The 21893-nt window shown below is 40.9% G+C and overlaps 1 protein-coding gene across 2 annotated transcripts in view; it reads left to right on the top strand.

The window, feature by feature from the left end:
* Positions 1–21893, top strand: part of LOC110261786 (uncharacterized) — a 321102-nt gene that overhangs the window by 282969 nt on the left and 16240 nt on the right. Inside the window, exon 13 of one of the 2 annotated variants that reach the window (XR_002346325.2) lies at positions 3301–3567. The exons of the other annotated variant lie outside the window; for it this stretch is intronic. The gene's annotated coding sequence lies outside the window, so the exon portion shown is untranslated. Of the gene's footprint in view, positions 1–3300; positions 3568–21893 lie in introns of those variants that run through there. 2 annotated transcript variants of the gene reach the window in all.

Here is a 21893-nt window from a genome sequence, read left to right as displayed (position 1 = left end):
TTTCTTTTACTATGTTATCAAACCCCTAACCTAAGAAGGGGGGATATTTGGAATGGTCGAAGCAAACCAAAGGGATGTTAAGAGAATAAAAACGAAGGAGAGAAATCCAAGGGTTATCAGCAGGAAGATCTCTTGACCCCTGCGGTGGGATTAGCCCTTATTGAAAGTTTTTCAAAGGGAGAGAGCTGGAAGGGCCGTCACAGAGAATGATGTCCACCTGAGGTGGAACCCTCCCGTTTATTTAAACAGAACTCCTCGTGGAGAGCGTGGGAGAACGGTAGGGACTGGGTGATGTTTTCCCAAATCCGCACGGCCGCTTCCCCTCAGCCCTACAAATCTGGAAACTTCGGTCAGTGAGATTTCCGGGATTTGCTTCTCTTCCCACAGCAGCTTCTCTTGAGAGGGCGGATGTGCTGACTCCCATATCATCTCAGTTTGATCCCGTTGTGTCCTGTATCTGGCAAGAGCACTGGGCCAGTATTCGTCTACACTTTAGGGTCTTTTTGGCTAAGGGAGGTCTGCAAGTCACAGATTATCACCAGCATTCCTGGAGGCCACGCTCGGTGGTGTTCTTTTTTCAGAGGACCTCACATGGATTTGGTAATAGAGATGTTCCAGTAATGTCTTTGATAATTGTCTGTACAGAAATCCTCTCCCACCACGTGGCACGCTTTTCATGCTCAGAGCCTTTGAGGTTGTGTTGTGCTTCTAAATGAGGTCAGTGGCATCATCTTCCTTTGCTTTTGAGGCAAACTCGTAATTATCGGCAGCCTGCAAAGCGGGAGGCACACCTCTCTCTTCTGTCCTAACTGGTATGACACGAAGGCAGCCCTTATGATAAGTGTGTATCAGTGTGTCACGCACTGGAGCACAAATGTGGGAAACATCCATGGCAGCTCTAACTCAACCCTCATCTCTTCTGAGTTCCCAGACATATGTGTATGTTAAGTGTAAACCTAAGCACAGAAGTCGCTGAGAAAAGCAGTGTTATTTAGATGTTCCTTGACAGGCCCTGTATTATAGATGTTTTTTGCCAGTTCATACAAATTGGTGTTTTGACAGGTGCCATTTTATTTAGTTCTGCTGTTTTTTCTTCAGCCCTCTTTGTGTTGCCTCTGCCAGGTTCACACATCAAGCTGGGACAGTGGGTAGATTTGCTGGCCAGAAGTGATCATCAAAAGACTAAATTCAGGAGTTCCCGTTATGGCGCAGTGGTTAACAAATTCAACTGGGAACCATGAGGTTGCGGGTTCGATCCCTGGCCTTGCTTAGCAGGTTAAGGATCCCACGTTGCTGTGGCTGTGGTGTAGGCTGGCAGCTACAGCTCCGATTGGACCCCTAGCCTGGGAACCTCCATATGCTGCAGGACCGGCCCTAAAAAAGAGGAAAAAAAAAAAAGCGACTAAATTCACAAGTTTTAGAGGATGACCCAGCCATTCTTCCATGAGCTGTTTTGTGGTGTTTTATTTTATAAGGTGGTTTAAATTTACCTTAATTCTCCCCCCCCCCCCCGGGGAGTGATCGATTCCTTAGCGTTGAAATGGAGATTCAAGTAAATACTTGGCAAGGAAGATGTGATGACCTTCCGTTTTATTAGAGAGGAAACATCCATCCTTTCGCTGGCAGCTCCCTGGGCTTCACTGACGTGTTATTTAGTCGCCCCTCTGAAGAATCACAACACTTCCCCTCGGGGCTGCAGTACCCTGAGGAGAATTCAGTTTCCTCCTTTCTCTTAATATACGGAGATGGAAGACCGTAGGGATTTGGACTCCCAGGAAGCTGAGGTTGCTGTCCTCACCTTATTCAAAGTTAAGGCAAATAATGCCGTGTGAGTGTACATTTTGAAAGCTGAGCCTTATCTCAAAGAGAGAGCTATATTCTCCTGTACCAGCTAAAGTTTACTTCATGGTTTAAGACAGTGTCTGATGAAAGTTCTTCAGTGAACCTCTCTGTGTACCATCTGTAGGCAATAGAGATCTTATTTGTAGACAAAACCCATTGAATGGGGCGGATGAAACTCGAACAGCTTTTATATATTGTCTCTATGCTACTGCTGTTTTCTAGTGTTAACCATCAAGCTGCATAGAAGGCGAGATCGGCATACTTGTCCTAAGAACTATTTGGCAAAAATGCAACTCGGTGTTTCGACCCCTTACTTCGGGTTCCCCCTTTATGCCTTCATCATTGCTTTGTTGACTTTCCTTCATTATTTAAGTATTTGTTTAACCTTTTAACATACTGTATATGTTGCTCAGCTTTTTAGAATCTTCTTTAGCAAGTCAGTTCCGTCTTCTTTATTTAACTCATCTTTTCCCTGGTCTCGTCTCCTGTGATAATGATACCAGAGTATTAATACTTAAATTCCTTAATCTCTAGATACATCCAGATACTTGCATCAATATAGAAGAAGAATAATATACATACCTTGACTACACATTTGCTAATGTTAGGGAGAGAGGGTTACACAGTAGAATAAGTGTGGGATTTCGAGTCAAACAGACATGAGTTCAAATCCCAGTCCTACCCAGTAAAGGAACTTCAGGCACCTTTGTGCCCACTGGCCTTTCTGAACCTGTACTCGTGCTTAACCTAAAATGTTGGGCAGACTAGAGATAATGCCTGTGGAGCACCAGACGTTGTTCAATAAGCGAGCCTGTCGTAGTTTTCTCTGGATCGTAACACCCTTGAGGGCAGAGTCAGGTAATTCAGTTCTGGCCTCTTGAATAGTGCCTGGCAACGTGGGTGCACTCTAGAGTAATGGCGCATGACAGCAGATGGGGCTCAAATAGCGGAGGAGTGGAAAGAATGATGGATTCGGGAGTTCCCGTCGTGGCACAGTGGTTAACGAATCCGACTAGGAACCATGAGGTTGCAGGTTCGATCCCTGGCCTTGCTCAGTGGGTTAATGATCTGGTGTTGCCGTGAGCTGTGGTGTAGGTGCAGACGCGGCTGAGATCCCGAGTTGCTGTGGCTCTGGCTACAGCTCCGATTCGACCCCTAGCCTGGGAACCTCCATGTGCTGTGGGAGCGGCCCTAGAAATGGCAAAAAGACAAAAAAAAAAGAAGAAGAAGAATGATGGATTCTAAGCTGTGCCCTTAGCCAGCTGTATGACTGTTGGAAGATTTATTGGGTCTGTTTCCTCAGGGGTAAAATGAGGAAATTTAACTGGATTATCTCTGTGATCGCTTCTAGCTTTGAAGTTTGGTGATTTTGTGAATATGGCAGATGGTTAGTTCCAGAGATGGACAGAACAGATCAGATACCACTGTGGTGTGTGTGTCTTTCTCTCTGCTTCACAGAATGACAACTGTGTACTGAACCTGACTTTCCCTATCACTGGTCCTCGTGCAGCTCTGCAGAAGGAAGGGAGACCCAGGAGTCAACAGCAGAACTTCATCCTCTGTCACTGCCCCTTCCAACAAGACTGCCTGGTTCCTTAGGTCATCCTGGAGGCACAAAGGGACAGAAGCCCTAATGCCAGTCAGAACTTGACTTCTGTGTTACTCTGGCCAAATTTACTAGCCCAAAGGAACCTAAAAAATACTGAAAGCTTAGAAAGCTTAAAAGAAGGTATGCTCCAAGTTCTTTTGTGGTACAGCTGGTTAAGGATCCTGCATCGTCATTGTAGCAGCTTGGGTCTTTGCTGTGGTGCAGGTTCATTCCCTGGCCCAGGAACTTCGCCATGCCACAGGCTCACCAAAAAAAAAAAAAAAAAAAAGAGTTCTTGTTGTGGCTCCATGGATTAAGAACCCAACATAGTGTCCCTGAAGATGTGGGTTCTATTCTTGGCCTATTTCAGTGGGTTAAAGATGCAGCACAGGTGGCCCAGGAATTTCCATATGCTGTGGTGTAGCCATTAAAATATATATATATATATATATATACTCCTTTCATTTGGGTAAAGATGATTAACTTTGAAGATGAGATTTTGTCCAGGGGTCTATAATCACAATAATTTCTTTTTTATTGTAATTCAATGAATTTTATTGTATTTATAATTGTACAATCATCACCACAACCTAATTTTAGAATGTTTCCATCTTAAACCTCCATTCCACCCCTCCCTCACCCCAACCTGTCCTTTTGGTAACGATAAGTTTTCAAAATCTGTGCATCTATCCCTCTTCTACAAATAAGTTCATTTGTATCCTTTGTTTTAGATACCACATGTAAGTGATATCATATGATGTTTGTGTCTCACTGTCAGACTGACTTCACTTAGTATGATAATAATTTCTAGGTCCATTCATTTTGCTGCAAATGCCATTATTTCACTCTTTTTAATGGCTGAGTAATATTCCATTATATATATATATATACCACATCTTCTTTTTCCATTCCTCTGTCAATGGACATTTAGGTTGATTCCATGTCTTGGCTATTGTATATAGTGCTCCGGTGGACATTGGGGTACATGTATCTTTTTGAGTCATGTTTATTTTGTCCTGGCTAAATTCCTTTGCTAGTAAATCTGGTAATTTCTGGTCAGGTAATAAAAGGTCCTAGGATAGAAGTCCTAGGAGTTAGGCAGACTTTGAAAATACAAGTATGCACTCTACAGTTCCTTCCAACTTCTCATATTTTAAGTTTTTATTGAAATATAGTTGATTTACAGTATTAGTTTCAGGTGTATGGCATAGTAATTCAGTATTTTTACAGGTTATACCCCATTAAGTTATTTCAAGATAATGGCTGTAATTCTGTGTGCTATACAATGTGTCCTTGTTGCTTATCTATTTTATTTTATTTCCAATACATTATTTTTTTTCCTACCGTACAGCATGGTGACCCAGTTACACATACATGTATACATTCTTTTTCTCACATTTTCATGCTCCAGCATAAGTGACTAGACTTAGTTCCCAGTGCTATACAGCAGGATCTCATGCTTATCCATTTTATATATAGCTTGTATCTCTTAATCCCATACCCCGAACTTGCCCCTCCCTCTTCCCCATTCCCTTTGGTAACCGCTAGTTTATTTTCTATGTCTGAGTCTGTTTCTGTTGTGCATATACACTCAATTGTATTTTTTTGGCTTTTTTTAGGGCCACACCTGTGGCATATGGAAATTCCCAGGCTAGGAGTCAATTTGACATCAGAGCTACAACTGCTAGCCTACACCACAGCCACAGCGATGCCAGATCTGAGCCGAATCTCTGACCTACACCACAGCTCATGGCAATGCCGGATCCTTAACCCACTGTGAAAGGCCAGGGATCAAACCCGCATCCTCACTGATGCTAGTCTGGTTTGTTACTGCTGAGCCACAACAGGAACTCTCATTTGTATTATTTTTTAGATTCCTCATATTAAGTAATGTCATACAGTATTTGTCTTTATCTGACTTATTTCCCTAAGCCTGATATCCTCCAGGTCCATCCATGTTGCTGCAAATGGTAGAATTTCATTCTTTTTGTGGTTGAGTAGTATTCTGTTTTACATATGCCACATTTTCATTGCCAGTCTGTCTGTTGACGGGCGTTTGGGTTTCTTCCATATCCTGTTATAAAGAGTGCTGCTATGAATATTGGAGTGCAAGTATCTTTTGAAATTACTGTTTTTGTTTTTTCCAAACATATACCCAGGAGTGGACTTGCGGGATCATGTAGCAGTTCTATGCATTTTGAAATTTTGAATCCTAGTACTCTCTGTTGCAATTTGTGTGACTTCAGATAGGTTAATCATCTTCTCTAAGATTTTACTTTCTCACCTGTCGAAGCGGAGGATAGAGGTAATAATACCTATATCTAGAATGCTGTGAAGACTAAGTAAAACTGTCTAGCACATGAACCTGTAAGGAAGGATAGAAGAGAAATTACGCCTTCTCAGGGCAGACGAGGCTACAGTGAAACGGTTGATAAAATAGGAACATCCTGTCTCTGGATGGTGGATCCATCCCTCCCACCACCCCCTGCGTGTCCAAGAACACTCTCAGCTGTTGGAAAGGTTGAACCTATCCTGGGGCATCATAGCATGGCCCTGAAATGGCCTCCTGCAGAGTCTGAGAGTTTTCTAATTCATCACTCAGCTTTCTGGATTTGTTACCGGTTTTCCTTTTATCACTCAGTTGCTCCACGTTTTGCTCTGCCAGTTTATTTCTAGTGAATCACCCCCCAACTGAGGTCACCTGGCAGACTCATGGTTTAAGAAGATAACTGATCGACTGTGGGTGTTGGGACTATAATTACACGAAGCTTAAAGTGCCTTTGTTATTTTTAGATTGTGAAAAGGACCCCTAAAGAATACTTCCTTACAATGAAGCAAATTCCGTGTTATAATTAATTGTGTTCATTAATGTGTTCCCAGTAGAGGTGACGACAAATATCAGAGACATTAAACCCTGTTGTTTTAACTTGCCCGGCAGACCTGGCCTATTTTGTCAACTTATTCATCACATAAGTCCTTCTCTTACAGTCTTCAAGTTAAGACCCCAACTTGACAAGCCATTGTTTGCCAGACACTCTGCTTTTTATCTTGTGTGACATCTAGTTCATGTGCCTGTATAGTTGAACACTAACTATGCCAGGTATTGGGTATAAACTTGACATGTTGACCCTTGCAACATTCCTAGAAGTTAGTTACTTGTTATTATCCATCCCCACTTAGCAAATGAAGAATCTGTACGTAGCCCAAGTGGACACAACTTGTTAAGCAGCACAGTTTGGATTTGAAACTAGGTTTGACACCGCAGTCCAAGGTTATAAACTTCTGCAAAGAACACTCTCAGCTTCCTAACCTTTTTTGAGACTATCTCTTTGGTAGTATCATGAAACTTTTGGACCCTTCTCAGAATAGTGTTTTTAAATTTAAAACAGAGGGAGATGAAAAAGGAAACCAGTCATATTGAAATATAGTTATCAAAATGTTTTTTAAAACAATTATACAGTAATCTGACAACTTACATTAAATAGCAATATCTAGTGGCAGGTCTAAAAAGTATTTAAATTTTTAAATGATTGTGGGTATAAACAGTGTTCTGAGATATCTGTGACAACTGTAGTGTGATATGAAAATTCTGTGATTGCTGTTAGTGATATGTATTCAAAAAAAAACTACCACACTCATAACTGAGGAAATATTAAATTTTTCCTTAGAGGTTGGTAAAAATAAAGATTTTTTCACGCCCTAGTTTGTGGGCCCCCTGAAATCTCCCCGTAGACCCCATGGTAGTCTGTGGATTCCAAGCTAGGGACTCTCAGAAATAGAACGAGGTTTAAAAATAATTTAATAGCCTTGTCTCCACATTACCTTCCATTTGTTCTGTGCACATTTATTGAGCACCTAGTAGATGCTAGATATTGGGATGAGTACTTGATAGACAAGATTTGAATAAGACTATGTGCTTATTACCCTCATTGCCCACTAACATTATCGAATGTATAAACCGATAATATGCATTATGATGTCATACTAAAGTATAAGCAAATTACTGTGGATATGCTTGTTTTTGCTTTCCGAGTATAACCTCTAGTCTGTACCCTCCCTCTGAGTAATCATTCTGAAATAGACTTCTACAATTTTATCACTCTTCTCTCTTCTTTCATTTTCTCCTAAATTTAAAGATTTTTAAATTAGTTGCTCCATTACTCAGGGTCTAATTAGGTAAAAACAGAGGATATTTAGTGCAGGGAATTGGTCACCAGGTGGTGGAAGAGCTGAGAAGACAGTAGGGAATGGTGAAGCCACTGAGAGACTAGAGATGGAAACCCTCAACCCTGAGTTGGCTGGAGGAACAAAGGGGAGGTCACTGCCAGAGCCCTTAGGCTGGGACAGCCCACGGGAAACAGGACAGCATTCAGCAGGAGCTGGAGCCGCAGTAAACAGACAGCCATGGCAGAGAGAGGGGAGAAGAAATGCCTGGGCTTTTTCCTTCTTCCCGTCTTCCAGTCTCCCTCTAGTACCTCCTGCCTGGACAAATCCATCGGGCTGGAGGACAGCTGGTATGACAGCCTGAGAAGTGCCACGTGAGAGTCAGCCTCTTGCTGTATAGACCAAGCTGGGGCCAGCAAGGGGTGATCCAAAGGCAGCCGTGCCCAAGACCAGCAGAGTTGCATTCCTCCTCGGCCAGCAAATGTACTTCCTGTCCCCTCTCCTGGATAGAAGGCTCCTATTGAACTGTCTCAGGTCTACATTCAATTGCCCCCAGAACTATAAGCAAACACCAGACAGTGTCTCTCTTTCTTGGGTCTATAAGAGGATATCTCAAACCTGCCAGTGCCTGTGAATCTTCATTTTGTTCCAGAACCTTAGGTACTGTTTCCTTTTTCAAGTATCTAAAATACTCACTATGAGGTAAGATTCTCTTATGTTCTATACTCCAAAGCATGCATTCCCAACAGGGGTGATATCACCCCCAAAAGGACAAGAATTAATTTGTGGGGAAGGGCAGAGGAATGGGTTAAAAAAACCTTAGATTTTACAATGCTTTGTGGTCCTCCAAAGCTCAATCCTATCTGACAACGTCTTATTCCTTAGTATTTAATTTCTCTTGCTAAGGAGATACTCGATTTAATATTAAACTTTAAATAATTTAATTTCCTCCCTTGGGGCAACAATGAAAAAATAAAAGAAAAAAAAAAGGAAGAGAAACACTGCCCCACAGGATGAAGAGTAATTTCTTAACTTTCCTCTCCTTGACATATTCCTATACCAGTAGATTTTTTTCCCACTTCTCTTCTGGAGCCTTTTTCATGGGTTATTCCTTTCATCTTGCTTAGAAATTCTAGAACCATGAGTCCTATTGTAAACAGTAAAAGTCAACTTTAGTGGATTTTACCCCCAAAAAAATTATTTTTATTAATAGGTTATTGGATCTTCAGGTTTCCAAATTACAACAAAATAAGTTAACAGAAACTAGAAAAAATAATTTTATAAAGAAAAAAAGCAGGAGTTTCCACTGTGGTACAGTGGGTTAATCTCAGCTGCAGCTTGGATTCAGTCCCTGACCCAGGAACCTCTGTATGCCATGGGCGTGGCCATTTAAAAAAAAAAAAGAAAGAAAGAAAAAGAAAAGAAAAGAAAGACAAAAACCAGATAAATTAAAAAACTAGTTTTTTGAAAGGGATGACTAAACATGTCTAAAACCATAGATAAAGGAGAAATTAAACAATTATAAAAGAATACTCTGCAACTCCATGGCATTTTAAAATCTAGAAGAAATTAATCATTTTCTAGAAAAAATTAAAATTAGAAAATTCAATAATAAGAAGGTTTGAATAAACCAGTTACCATAACAGATGTTGAAAAGTAATTAGAATCTGCCACTGGACAAAAATACCAGAACCAGATGGCTTCACAGCTAAGCTTTATCTAACCCCTTAGGAAGAAATTGTTCTAGTGTTATCTAGAATAGTCCAGTCCTTGAAAAAAGATGAAGCCCCCTCCAATTTATTTTATGAAGATAGCATAAATTTAAAACCAAATCCAGAAAATCATTACAAAAAGTAAAATGTTGAGATTTCCGGAGTTCCCGTCGTGGCGCAGTGCTTAACGAATCCGACTAGGAACCATGAGGTTGCGGGTTCGGTCCCTGCCCTTGCTCAGTGGGTTAAGGATCTGGTGTTGCCGTGAGCTGTGGTGTAGGTTGCAGACGCGACTCGGATCCCGCGTTGCTGTGGCTTTGGCGTAGGCCGGTGGCTACAGCTCTGATTAGACCCCTAGTCTGGGAACCTCCATATGCCGCGGGAGCGGCCCAAAGAAATAGCAAAAAAAGACAAAAAAAAAAAAAAAATGTTGAGAGTTCCTACCATGGCTCAAGTATGGAGGCTGGATCCCTAGCCTCACTCAGTGGGTCGGGGATCTGATGTTGCGGTGAGCTGTAGTGAAGGTTGCATATATGGCTTGGATCTGGCATTGTTGTGGCTGTGGTATAGGCCAGTGGCTCTAGCTCCGATTGGCCCCCTGGCCTGGGAACTTCTGCATGCCACAGGTGCGGCCCTAAAAAGACAAAAAATAAATAAACAAAATTAAATTTTGAATTAATCTCATTTGTATATAGAAATATATAAACTCTAAGCAAAATCTTAACAAATAAAATCCAGCAACATGTCAACAAAATAATACATGTATAAAAAAGCAGAGCTAATTTGTAAAAACCTGAAAATTTGTGTAGTGTGAATGAATATTGGGAATACTGTTAATATAATCTGTTACATGAGCAGATGAGAAGGAAAAAAGCAGATGCTTTAAGGTCATTTGATGAAATTTATCATTTAACCTTTATAAAAATGAAAATAAGATAGAAGGAAATAACAAATATTTAACAAAAAATAATTATCAAAAAATAAAACTGAATACTATCCTAAATGATAAAACACTATAGCATTTCTACTAAAATCAAAAATTAGATTGCTATGTCAACACTGACATTTTTATTTAATATTGTCTTGGAAATTTTAGCAATTGAAATAAGATTAGAAAGCAAAATAACTGATATAAACATTGGAAAAGAAGCAGATGTGGGAAACCCAAGAGAACCTCTTAAGTTATCAGATTTAGTGAGAGATCTAAGTAAAATGAATGAATAAAGGATTTACCAGGAAAAAAAGTTACCCTAACGAATATGAAAATATCCAGCATCACCATGAGCTGTGGTTGTAGATCACAGATGTGGCTTGGATCCCATGTTGCTGTGGCTGTGGTGTAGGCAGGCAGCTACAGCTCTGATTCGACCCCTAGCCAGGGAACCTCCATATGTCATGGGTGCACCCCTAAAAAAAAAAAAAGACAAAAAAAAAGAATACAAGAGAAAAATGCCATTCACAATAGAAATAATAACTATAACACATTATAATATAATAGAAATTATAACTGTATACAGAAACAACTGTAAAACACTTAAGAATAAATTTTAAAAAACAGTATGTTGGAGTTCCCTGGTGGTCTAGTGGTTAGGATTCAGTACTTTCACTGCTTTGGCCCGGTTGCAATCCTTGGTCTGCTGAACACATTGAGCTGCTGAACACCGTGGCCCAAAACAAAACAAACAAAAACAGGGTATATAGGAAGATATAAAAATCTTAAGGATATAAGCTAAGCTATGTACAAATGGAACGGCAAACCTTGACTTTAAATGGAAAAAAATGTTAATATAATAAAAATCTGAATCCTCCTAAATTAACATAAATTTCATGAAATTCTAATTGTAATTTGAACAGGAGTTCTTTCTTGGCAAAAGGAAGGAGGAGAGGAAAGAATATTAAGTAAATAATCTTAGAGTTTAGAGTTTATAATAATGGATAAGTATCCAATAATAACCAGGAAAATTATGAAAAATAAGATTAGTGAAAGAGAGGGAGGACATGCCTCAGTAGTTGTAAGAACACAACATAATCTGCTCTTTTAAAATAAATATATTATTGGCATAGAATAGACAAATCAGAATGCAACAGCACAGACAACCCATAATTTAAATCCAATTGCATATAGGTGAGAATCTAATATATGATGAAGATGGCATTTCATTTAAGTGGGAAAGAGTGAGTTATTTAATAATTGGTGGTGATACAAATAGTTATCCAACTGAAAAAAATAAAATTGGACTGCTGTCATATAATATATAGAAGTAAATTCAGATGGCGAAATATTTAAATGTAGACTTTTTTTAGTTCTAGAAGAAAATGTAAGAGACAACATGTAGACAAGACTGGGAAAACAGACCCACAAAATAAAAACTAGATATTTTATTATGTATATATTTAAAACTATGTTATGACTATTTTATTATGTATATATTTAAAACTATGTTATAGCTAAAAAACAAAGTCAATAACAATTAATAAGCGTGGGAAACCACTTTCAATGCAGAGAACATATGGGAGTTAATTATACTATGCAAAAATCTCTTTCAAATTGAAGGAAAGAAATCAACAACAACGAAAACAAAACTAGGCAGAGGATACAAACAGACCGTTCCCAGAGGGCAAATTCAAATAGTCAACAGCATATGGAAAGATCAAACTCAGTAACCATTGAGAAAATTCAAATTAAATAATATTAGGCATCATACACCCAACAAAATGGCAAATATTTTCAAGTATTTTAACACCGATTGCTGGCCAAAATCTGATAGAAAAGTGAGTTTCAGCTTTTCGGGAACCAATCTGATAACATCCATAATGTTTCAAAACATACATACCTCTTTTGAATGTTTATGGGGGCAAAACAACCAGAAAACCTCATACTTAATGGAAAAACATTGAAAACATTACATTTGAGGTTAAAAAAAAAGACAAAGATTTCTGATACTAGTTCTCTAGTTTAGCATTATAACAGGTCGTAAGCAGAGTAGTAAGACAAATTAAATAGAAGAGACTTGTCAGAGAAGGGTGTCATTATTTGTAGATAACAAAAATGGGAGGAGAGGTGGGGGGATGTGCTTGGGTTGTGGGGTGGAAATCCTGTGAAATTAGATTGTTATGATCATTATACAACTACAGATTGATAAATTCATTTGAGTAATAAAAAAAAGTATGTATCTGAAACATCTGAAAGAATCTACAGAGAAATTTCAAGAATTAGAATTTAGTAAGTTTGATACAAAATTAATGTATACAATCGTATTTCTAAATACTCACCGCCAAATAATTAGAAAATAAATAATTTTAAAAAATGTTTATAATAGTATCGCAAATAGTAGATGTTAAGGGACACTCTATCAGAAAATAGGCAAGACTCTTGTGAGAAAACTACAAAATTTTTGAGATAACAAAAACTACTTAAGTAGAGGGACAAACTATTTTCATAGATTGGAATATGCATGCCATTTCTCCCCAATTTAATAGATTTGGTGTGATCTCAGTCAAAATTCCAACAAATCTTTTTTTCATGGAACTTGGCAAGTTGATTCTAAAATTTATGTTTAAATATTTATATATATATATCCTTTATTTATATACACACACACACATATATCATATGCATACACACACACACAGGGCCAAGAATAGTTAAAACAAAGGTGAATGGCTAGCTCTTCCAGATACCATGAATTTTTACAAACCTATAAAAACTAAGAGAGTATAGGTGGTAGTGGCATAAAGATAGATAAATAGACTATGGAATAGAATGGTCTAGAAATAGATACATGCACTCAAACTCATGACAAGTGACAAGTTTTTTCTCAGAAGAGTTATTATTTTCCCAGAGAGGTGTGACTTTAAGACCCAAGTGTCCTCCCCTGTAATTTTCCTGACATTCCAAAGAATCCATGCAGTGTATTTTCCTTAGCACTTTGAACACCCTTGGGTCTTCTGAAAATAAAGGCTTCGGGGTCGGTGGGGAGGGGGACTTCCTGTACCAGTGCCTTGACAAGGTGGAAAGATTTGCTTTGGGTCCCAGTTCAAAGCCAGCTCTAGCCACCCAAGAAATGAGCAGTGCACCATATTTATATCAGTTAGGAATTGTGTTGTGTTAGGAACAAGAAATCCAACCATAATAGTCTAACCAAACAGAAGGTTAATTTTGTCAGACTAAGAAGCATGGAGGTAAACAGCCCAGGGCGGGTGCACTGGGTGATATCAGCAGGGTCTCAGGATCCTTCTGTCTTTCTGCTCCACCATCCTTCACTTGTGATTTGTGCTCATGCATATTATCATGGTCATGGTCACAGGTTGGCTACCACAGCTGCAGATAGGAGAGAAACGGAAAGAATCGGTACATTACCCAGAAATTCTGAGCTTATGTGACACTTGCCAATTAGCCATACTCTGATACTTGGAGACGCTTAGCTGCAAAGGAATCTGAATATTTTAACCAGACATATTGCTACTCAAACAAAATTAGGGTCCCATTAAAAAGAAGAAATCCTACAGCTCCCTCATGGCTCAGTGGGTTAAGGATCCGCACGGTCACTGCTATGGCTCTAGTTACAGTTCTGGCGCAAGTCAATTCCTGGCCTGGGAACAAATCCAGATAATGAGTAGTGTTGCCACAACATCTAAATATGGTACATATGATTTCCAAAATTTAAAAAGACCTATAAAGTCTTATGCCTCTCTTTTTTTGTGCTAAGGAGTCTTGTCTTTCATTTTCTAGGAAAAGATCCCAGCATTCTCCAATTCCCAGTGCCCTCATTCGAGCTCTCACTCTGTCTCAGTCTCTCTTTCTGTCTCTCTCCCTCCCTCACCACCCCCCCATCACACACAAACACACACACACACACAGAACTTGAGGAGGATAACATGCCCAATAATTCCATGTGATATATTCTCCCCTTTCTGACATACATAATATACCAGGGCACCTAGGCTGCATGTTACTTCCTGTTTTCAAGTTTTTCAGTATGATGCCATTAATATAGTGAGCCAGCTGCCTATTCTCTGGACTAAATTTGATACAAACCCAGAGAATTGGCATGACCCTGAAGTGCTTTGGTGAAAGTATATTGCTAACTTTCACAAATGAAAACAAATTCCTTATACCCATCCTTTACAGAGATAGAGGGGGAAAGCAAAGGATACCCAGCGGGAATTCAAAGGTATCCTGAGTAAACCAGGTTAGACTGCAAAGACTGGTCTAGATTCAAAAACCAATGATTTGGGTGAAATATTTTAGCTTGGTTTTATTATTAAATTAGCAAAAAGGAGTGCCAAAAAAGAAGGAATTTGAAAGTTTGCAAAAAAGTTTGACAGTCTCAGTAGACCTCATGGATAGGAATTTTGACCTGTCATTTATGCTTTTTGCTCTTGGAGAGGCGTGGAAGAACACATTAGTGTTCAAGGGACTCTCATGTCACTGTGTAAGGAAATACTTATGTTCCACAATCACACACTTCTGAATTTCATTTTTGAAAGAGGAAATTGGGTCGTCTCAGGAGTTCAGTCCAGCATGCCCTGCCAGGGCCTAGATGAATGAGCTAAATCCTCCCACTGAAAGTCTTCGGCCTTCACTTCTCCCATCAATGCTCTGACTTTCTCTTAAGAAACCAGCTAAGGAAGTGACTTCAACTCATTTTAGTTCAGAAAATTTGATCAAACTATACATTTTATATTTGGCTTTTTGCATACTTCAGTGGCAAGCAATAAAATCTGACAAAGCAGTGGAAGCCTCTGGTTTTCTACATGTGCTTTGAGCTGAGAATTTGGGAATTTGAGCATGTCTTTCTTTTTTTTTTTTTTTTTTTTTGCTTTTTAGGGTCGCACTTGCTGCACATGGAGGTTGCCAGGCTAGAGGTCTAATCAGAGCTACCGCTGAAGGCCTAATCCAGAGCCACAGCAACACCAGATCCAAGCCGCATCTGTGATCCACACCACAGCTCACGGCAGCGCCAGATCCTTAACCCACTGAGCGAGACCAGGGATTGAACTGCCAACCTCATGGTTCTTAGTGGGATTTGTTTCCACTATTGCGGAACAGTAGGAACTCCATCTTTTTCTTTAGACTATCAATTATCATTAGAAGAAGCCACCTCATTCCATAGTCCTTAGATTCCCTGTGACCTTCACGTTCAGTATCATTGATGGCTCAGTTTCCCAAAACTTTGCCTCGGCGGCCATTCATTTTAGGCACACACAGGTGAGCACTTGATTAACCACTTCACCAGATCATGACAAGAATCCTTAAGAACAGCTGGATTTTCATTGCCTCGTTTCAACCAAGCCAGATAACACTTGTATTTCTGCATACATCTCCTCTTTCTCTGGATCATTCATAGTTCTTAGTTGCAGAGACTAGAATCCAACTCTTGGCTGACTGAAGTAGGAAATTATAGTTATTGAAGAATACAGAGTGGCTCACAGGATCTCTAGAAAAGCTGAAGAGTCAAGTTCGCCGTGAGGCATCCAGGAAATGCCTGAGAAGGGACGTGATGACGTGTGTAGTCAGTAGGCTAATTGGGCCGTGGGCTCTATTAGCCCCCCCCGAGCCCTGTTACCCCAGAACTTGATCACTCTGCCACCTCCGACCCCGAGAGACAGTGGAGAGTTTCTTATGGTTCCGCTGGCTTGAGGCCTTCATCTCATAAGTGGATGGGGTGTGTGACTCATAACCTGATTCTAGCGGTGGGGTCTGGGAAGGCCAACGTCTGACATTTCGGCGTCTGTGGTGGAAGATAGGTTCTGTCTTATGACACAAGATGGGAAAGGGGTGCAGATACTGAACAGCCAAAAGGAAAGACAGATGTTCCCTTTACCTTTTAATAAACCAGAGAGAGGAGGACTAGTCAGACCTTCTCCCCTTCTTCTCCAGGAGGGAGACAAGATCATATGCAGCAGAAGATAAATACGGCCCATATCTCGGGGTCAGTTAAACACTCTCATGACTGTGCCTGTTTCCTGGGTCTCATGTTAAATGACAGCATTTCGAAGTCCCCCCATTCGTGTCAGTAGCAGAGTCACCTCTTCTCTTCTCAGAGTCACCAGGGATTTGCTGTAACAGAAGAACTTACCTGGCTGCTGTCCTCCCTTTGGGTTCCATCCAGTGCTGGCCTATTAATTATTAGTATTTCACACCAAATTTTACCACAACCTTGCCTTTCTCTGTATTCAATCACATTTTTATTTAGTCAACATGTACTGAATATCTTCTTGTGCTAGGTGACATGCTAGGCTTTGAGGACACAGAGATTCACATTCTTCAGGAAGGACATTTAACAAATAAGTGCAATTTTTGATTAGAAAAATATAAATGCCCAGATCTTTGATAGAACATCCAACATGTAAAGTATCTGTGTTCTGAAAACAAAGACAAATAAATAAAAGAAAATCCCCAACAACTCTGATGAACTCCCATTGAATTTAGAATAAGCCCAGACTCAGAACCATGCATGTAAGGCCCTACAAGAGCGGGCCCAGTCTTTCAGCTGACCTCATCGCCCACTGCCTTTCTGTGCAATGATCCAGCCATCTCAGCCTTCTTTCTCTTCCTTGAACAGGCCAAGGTCATTCCCAGCTAAGTGTCTGCAGCTGATGCTCCTCTTCTCAATAGTCTTCTCCATGGCTGGCTTCTCAGAGAGCATCCCCGACACTCTCTTCCCAGTCACTCTGTGTGATCATTCGAATTTCCATTATGTTATATATTTGCCACCCATGTGCCCCAAAAGAGGCTGTGCTAACAGCGAGCAGGGACCTTGCCAGTCATGTTCATTGCTATCCCCAAAGCCCACACACTGTAAGCGGTCAAGAAAGGTTTAATACATGAATGAAAGTATAAATGAGTGGCAGAATATAAATGATAGCAAGAACGACTGTGGGCCTGTCAATGGATCAGGACACTCAATGATGCAAATCTCCAAGGTATGCTAAGACATCTTAGATTTTCATTTATTCTTTCTCCCCCTTCATAAGTTTTACCAGATGGTAAAAAGGACACATGGAAAGATCTTTAGTCCAATCCAGAAGGGTCTCATGGACATGGTGGCACTAAAAGCTGGGGAGACCTGGAGTTGGTCATCATTTTGAAAGACAGTGTTTTTTATAATAGAAGGAAAGTGCTTGTCTGCTAAGTAAATCTCCCCAAAAGGGAAGGTAAATTGGGAAGGCCCCCATTCTGGCCTTTTCTAAGTGGTCAGAGATGACAGCATCCGCCCTCTTGTCTGGTCAAGTGAAACTCAGTCTGAGGACTAACCGCAAATAGCAGAACAGACTCCCAATCGGCTGCTTCTCTTGTCAGTGTAGCAATAGCCTTGGCAACTTTCTTTTTATCTCAGCACTCTAAAGCTATTTATACACTGGCATAGGAAAACATATTATTTGCAGAAATGCCTCCGGATCCTATGTCATTTATACAGGGACAGAAGATGTTTTCAAAAGACCATATTTCTGTAGTATTTTTTGCGACAAAGACTGTACAGCAATGATCTGCCAGGTTGTGTGGGTGTAAAAACAGCCTCCATTAACTAATCTTCAGTTCTACTTTGGCTGTTTAAATATCCAAGTTTTTCAGTCTGTCCATATTTAGATTTTGGAATTTAGTCATGATTAATTTGCGGGCTTGAAGTATAGGATACAGCACCTAGGGGTTCCTTTCTCAATCCTCTCCTCCTCTCTCTTGGGTTTTATTGGAATTGTGCCAGTATAAGTGCACTTTGGAAATCTTACTTTAGCTAAGCTGAAAATGTGGCAATTATAGGCATAATGCAAGTCTCTTCTAGGAGCAGATGCCAAGACAGGATTAGATGTGCATGAAATTTATCAAGGAAAATGCCAATGAGGGGGAAAAGGGAGGGAGCTGAAAGAGGTGAGGGGAACCGGGAAGGATGAGAGCGAAGTGATGCTGGATAGACAGTCTCAGATTGCCCCACAATTTTAAGCAGAATTCAGCGTTTGTGAAAAGTCTTTGAGCCAAAGTCGCCCATCCGAGGAATCCCCATCTTGCAGGAACAGGCTTGCACAAGCAACCCTGTCACATTGCCTCATTCTCCAGGAACAGCCCACAGGGAGTGGGGACTCACGCACATGCTGCGGGGATCCCCATCTGTCACCGTCCTCCTGCAGCAGGGAACCTGAGCGGTGCGTTTTCATGACCGCCACAGCTCCCGCCTAGTTTGCTTAAAGAGAGTAAAAGGCAGTAGCTTTTACATTATTTTCCTTGTAGCTCTGGGGTCCTAAGAGTTCCTTGGTAGCCTAGCGGTTAAGGATTCAGTGTTATCACTGCTTTGCCTCTGGTTCAGTCCCTGGCCTGGGAACTTCCACATGCCTCAGGCATGGCCAAAAAAAAAAGTCTCTGGGGTCCTAACGTGGGCCCTCAGTCCCTGTTGGGGGGACTAAGACATCAGGAACCACTGCAGAGCCACTTAGGCCTTCTTCACCCAGAGAAGCCTTTTACTATTGTATATATTGGGGATTCTACATAAGACTTCCTTAGGAGGCAAATGATTCCACTGCTTTCTAAATATTTTCAAAACAATTAAAGGAATACTGGAGTTCCCTGGTGGCTCAGCAGGTTAAAGATCCAGCATTGTTGCTGCTTTGGCTCAGGTTGCTGCCATGGCAAGGGTTTGATCCCTGGCCTGGAAACTTCCTCATGCCAAGGTCATGGCCAAAAGAAAAAGGAAAACCATTGGTAGGGAGGCTCCCCTTGAACCCAAACCCTTGGTTTTTGGATCATTGGAGGGAAAAAAGATATTTTCTACATAGTGCTTACTTCCCCAGACCATGGTTTTCTACATACTGGGCTTTCTGAAGTTTTCCCCCACTTCCTCAAGCACAGAAAGAAGTTCCTACCACTGTGTTCCCATGGTGCTTTGTACCTTGATTATGCCATTTGTTACATTTTATAATAATTTGTTTATATATCTGAGTCCTCCAGATTGCAAAGTTTTTATATTTTATTCTTTCCTTCTTTCTCTAAAGAGGGAAACATTGGCATTGTTCCATAATTATACTGGTAAATTCCCTTATTTTACAACCATGACTAATGCCTCTAGCCGGTTAAGAGAAAACTGTCTACTTTTTAAGTAATTTTGAATTTCTACTGCATATTTTTAGAGATAATAAAACCCTGACCAAAACAAAAACAGAAAATCTTGGTATTCAAAAGGTGGCTCTAAGCTGATCATCAATATTAAATCTTGTATATGACAACTTTGTGAGAACTGTGAAAGGCAAACACCAAAAGAAAAACCTACCTGTAATTATTTCTTCCATTTAGACCACAAATACTTATTGAGAACCTCCTATGGGCCAGGCCGTGTGGCAGGTGCTACCATAACTGAAGACAATGATGCAACTAAAACGGAGCGATGTGATGGGGTGATAGGCCACTCTAGGTGGGTGATCAGGAAAAGGGCTTCCTATCATGTGAAGCTTCAGAGGGATAGCATCGCTTGTAGAGGTAACAGCTATGGCAAAGGGCCAAGATGAAAACACACCAAATCCAGGTTGGTGAGACTTTGGCGAGCCAGGCAATTTGTCATGGGGGAGAAGTGGTCAGATAGGCAGGCAGGAGTCAGGTAGGTAGGGCTTTAAGGAACAATGTGGGTATTTCAAATTTTTTTCTTTCTTTCTTTCTTTTTTTTTTTTTTTTAAGGGCCACAGGTGCAGCATATGGAAGTTTCCAGACTAGGGGTTGAATTGGAGCTACAGCTGCCGACCTGCACTGCAGTCACAGCAACACCAGATCCAAGCCATGTCTAAGACTTACACTGTAGCTCATGGCCACACTGGATCCTTAACCCACTGAGCAAGGCCAAGGATCGGACCCACATCCTCATGGATACTGCTCGGGTTTGTTTTCCACTGAGCCGTGATGGGAACTGCCTAAATTTTTTTCTTATGTGGAACAGGAAGTCACTGGAGGATTGTAAGCAGGCAATGATATGATCTGATTTATATGTATATAAATATATATATGGCAACACCGGATCCTTAACCCACTGAGCGAGGCCAGGGATCGAACTGGCAACCTCATGGTTCCTAGTCGGATTCATTTCCACTGCACCAAGACAGAAACTCCTGATTTATATTTTTAAAAGATCACTATGGAGTTCCTCTTGTGGCTCAGTGGGTTACAAACCTGACTGATATCCATGAGGATGTGGGTTCGATCCCCGGCCTTGCTCAGTGGGTTAAGGATCCAGCATGGCTGCAAGCTGCATTGTAGATCACAGATGCAGCTTGAATCTAGCATTGCTGTGGCTGTAGTGTAGGCCGGCAGCTGCAGCTGGGATTGGACCCCTAGCCTGGGAACTTCCACATGCCGTAGGTGTGGTCCTAAAAAGCAAAAAAAAAAAAAAAAAAAAAATCAAAAGATCACCATGAATGCTGTGTATAAAATGGATTATAGTGGATTAAGACTAGAAATAAGACTAGCAAGGGGTCATTGGCAAAGTTGAGAAGAGCTAATAGAAATCTGGATGAAGGGCAGCAGAGGAGTGCAGTGCGCAAATATGCAAATACTCTACGGGGACATGCGTGTGCAAGTATATACACACACAAACATACACATCATAACGAAAGCAAAAAAATTAATTCTGCAACCTCAGACCTCTATAATATCATTCCAATTATTCTTACATGAGAAACAATTAAGCATAAGTTGTAAACCCACATCTACTCCTGCTCTTTGCTCTCTGTTCTCTAGTTATTATAGCAAATGATTCAACTGAGCAGAGAGCATGGGAATTGCCAGTTGAGGGCCTGGAAGGACACAGGTAATAGAAGCAGGCAGTCTGATCTGCAAGGCTGCTTTTCTTTTTTGTTGTGCAAGTCCACATCCATGAATTAGATGTGATATACAGTTGTGTCCCCTGAGCAAATGCACTAGTTAAAATATTCTGACTGAATTAATGAGGAGGTGGGAGGTTGAGTGTTTAATTAGTTGACCATCTGTTCTGTTAAATCATCTCTTACCTTGACAAGGCACGGGTTCTTAAGTGAGAACCTCTCTGCAGTATAAACCTCCCAGATTTATTCACCAGGTTGTTGCCAGAGAGCCGGAGTGAACAATTAGACGGCTCTAACTGTGCTGCCCCCCTGCGGTGAAACCTCCAAGCATGCTCCATCAACTTGATGGTTGACTGGATGGTTTCAGCTCCTTTCATGCATGTGAGCCCCTCTGTATGTCTTGCACCTTATTAGCTCTGGCCCCTGCCCTCGTTGCGTTCCTTGCTTGACCAAAACTGAGGAGAGAAGACCTGCTCTGCACACCTTGTGCCTTTGCTCCTGCTGTTGCCTTTGTCTAGGCAGACAGCCCTTCTGTACCCGTGTATCCAGGAGCCTCACCCTCATCAATGCCTTCCGGCATCCTTCCAGGTTCCCCTTTTGTGCCCTTCAACAAATGGATCTTAAAGTGTGACCCATGGAACCCTGGGAGGGAGTTCCCTAAATTCATGGGGGGGGGGTCCATGAGGTCAAAACTTTTTTTCATAGTAATACTAGGATGTTAATTGCCTTTTCCACTGTGTTGACATGGAAACAATAGTGCAAAAGGATGGTGAGTAAAACTGTTGGTA

This window comes from Sus scrofa, chromosome 7, assembly GCF_054392235.1.
Source record: "Sus scrofa isolate SSC_HxYL_T2T_F1_AM1 chromosome 7, Sscrofa_HxYL_maternal_Yorkshire_Landrace_v2.0, whole genome shotgun sequence".
In the NCBI taxonomy this organism is placed as follows: domain Eukaryota; kingdom Metazoa; phylum Chordata; class Mammalia; order Artiodactyla; family Suidae; genus Sus; species Sus scrofa.
Note: the sequence above shows the minus strand (reverse complement) of the source record. Positions and strands in the feature narration are given on the sequence as shown.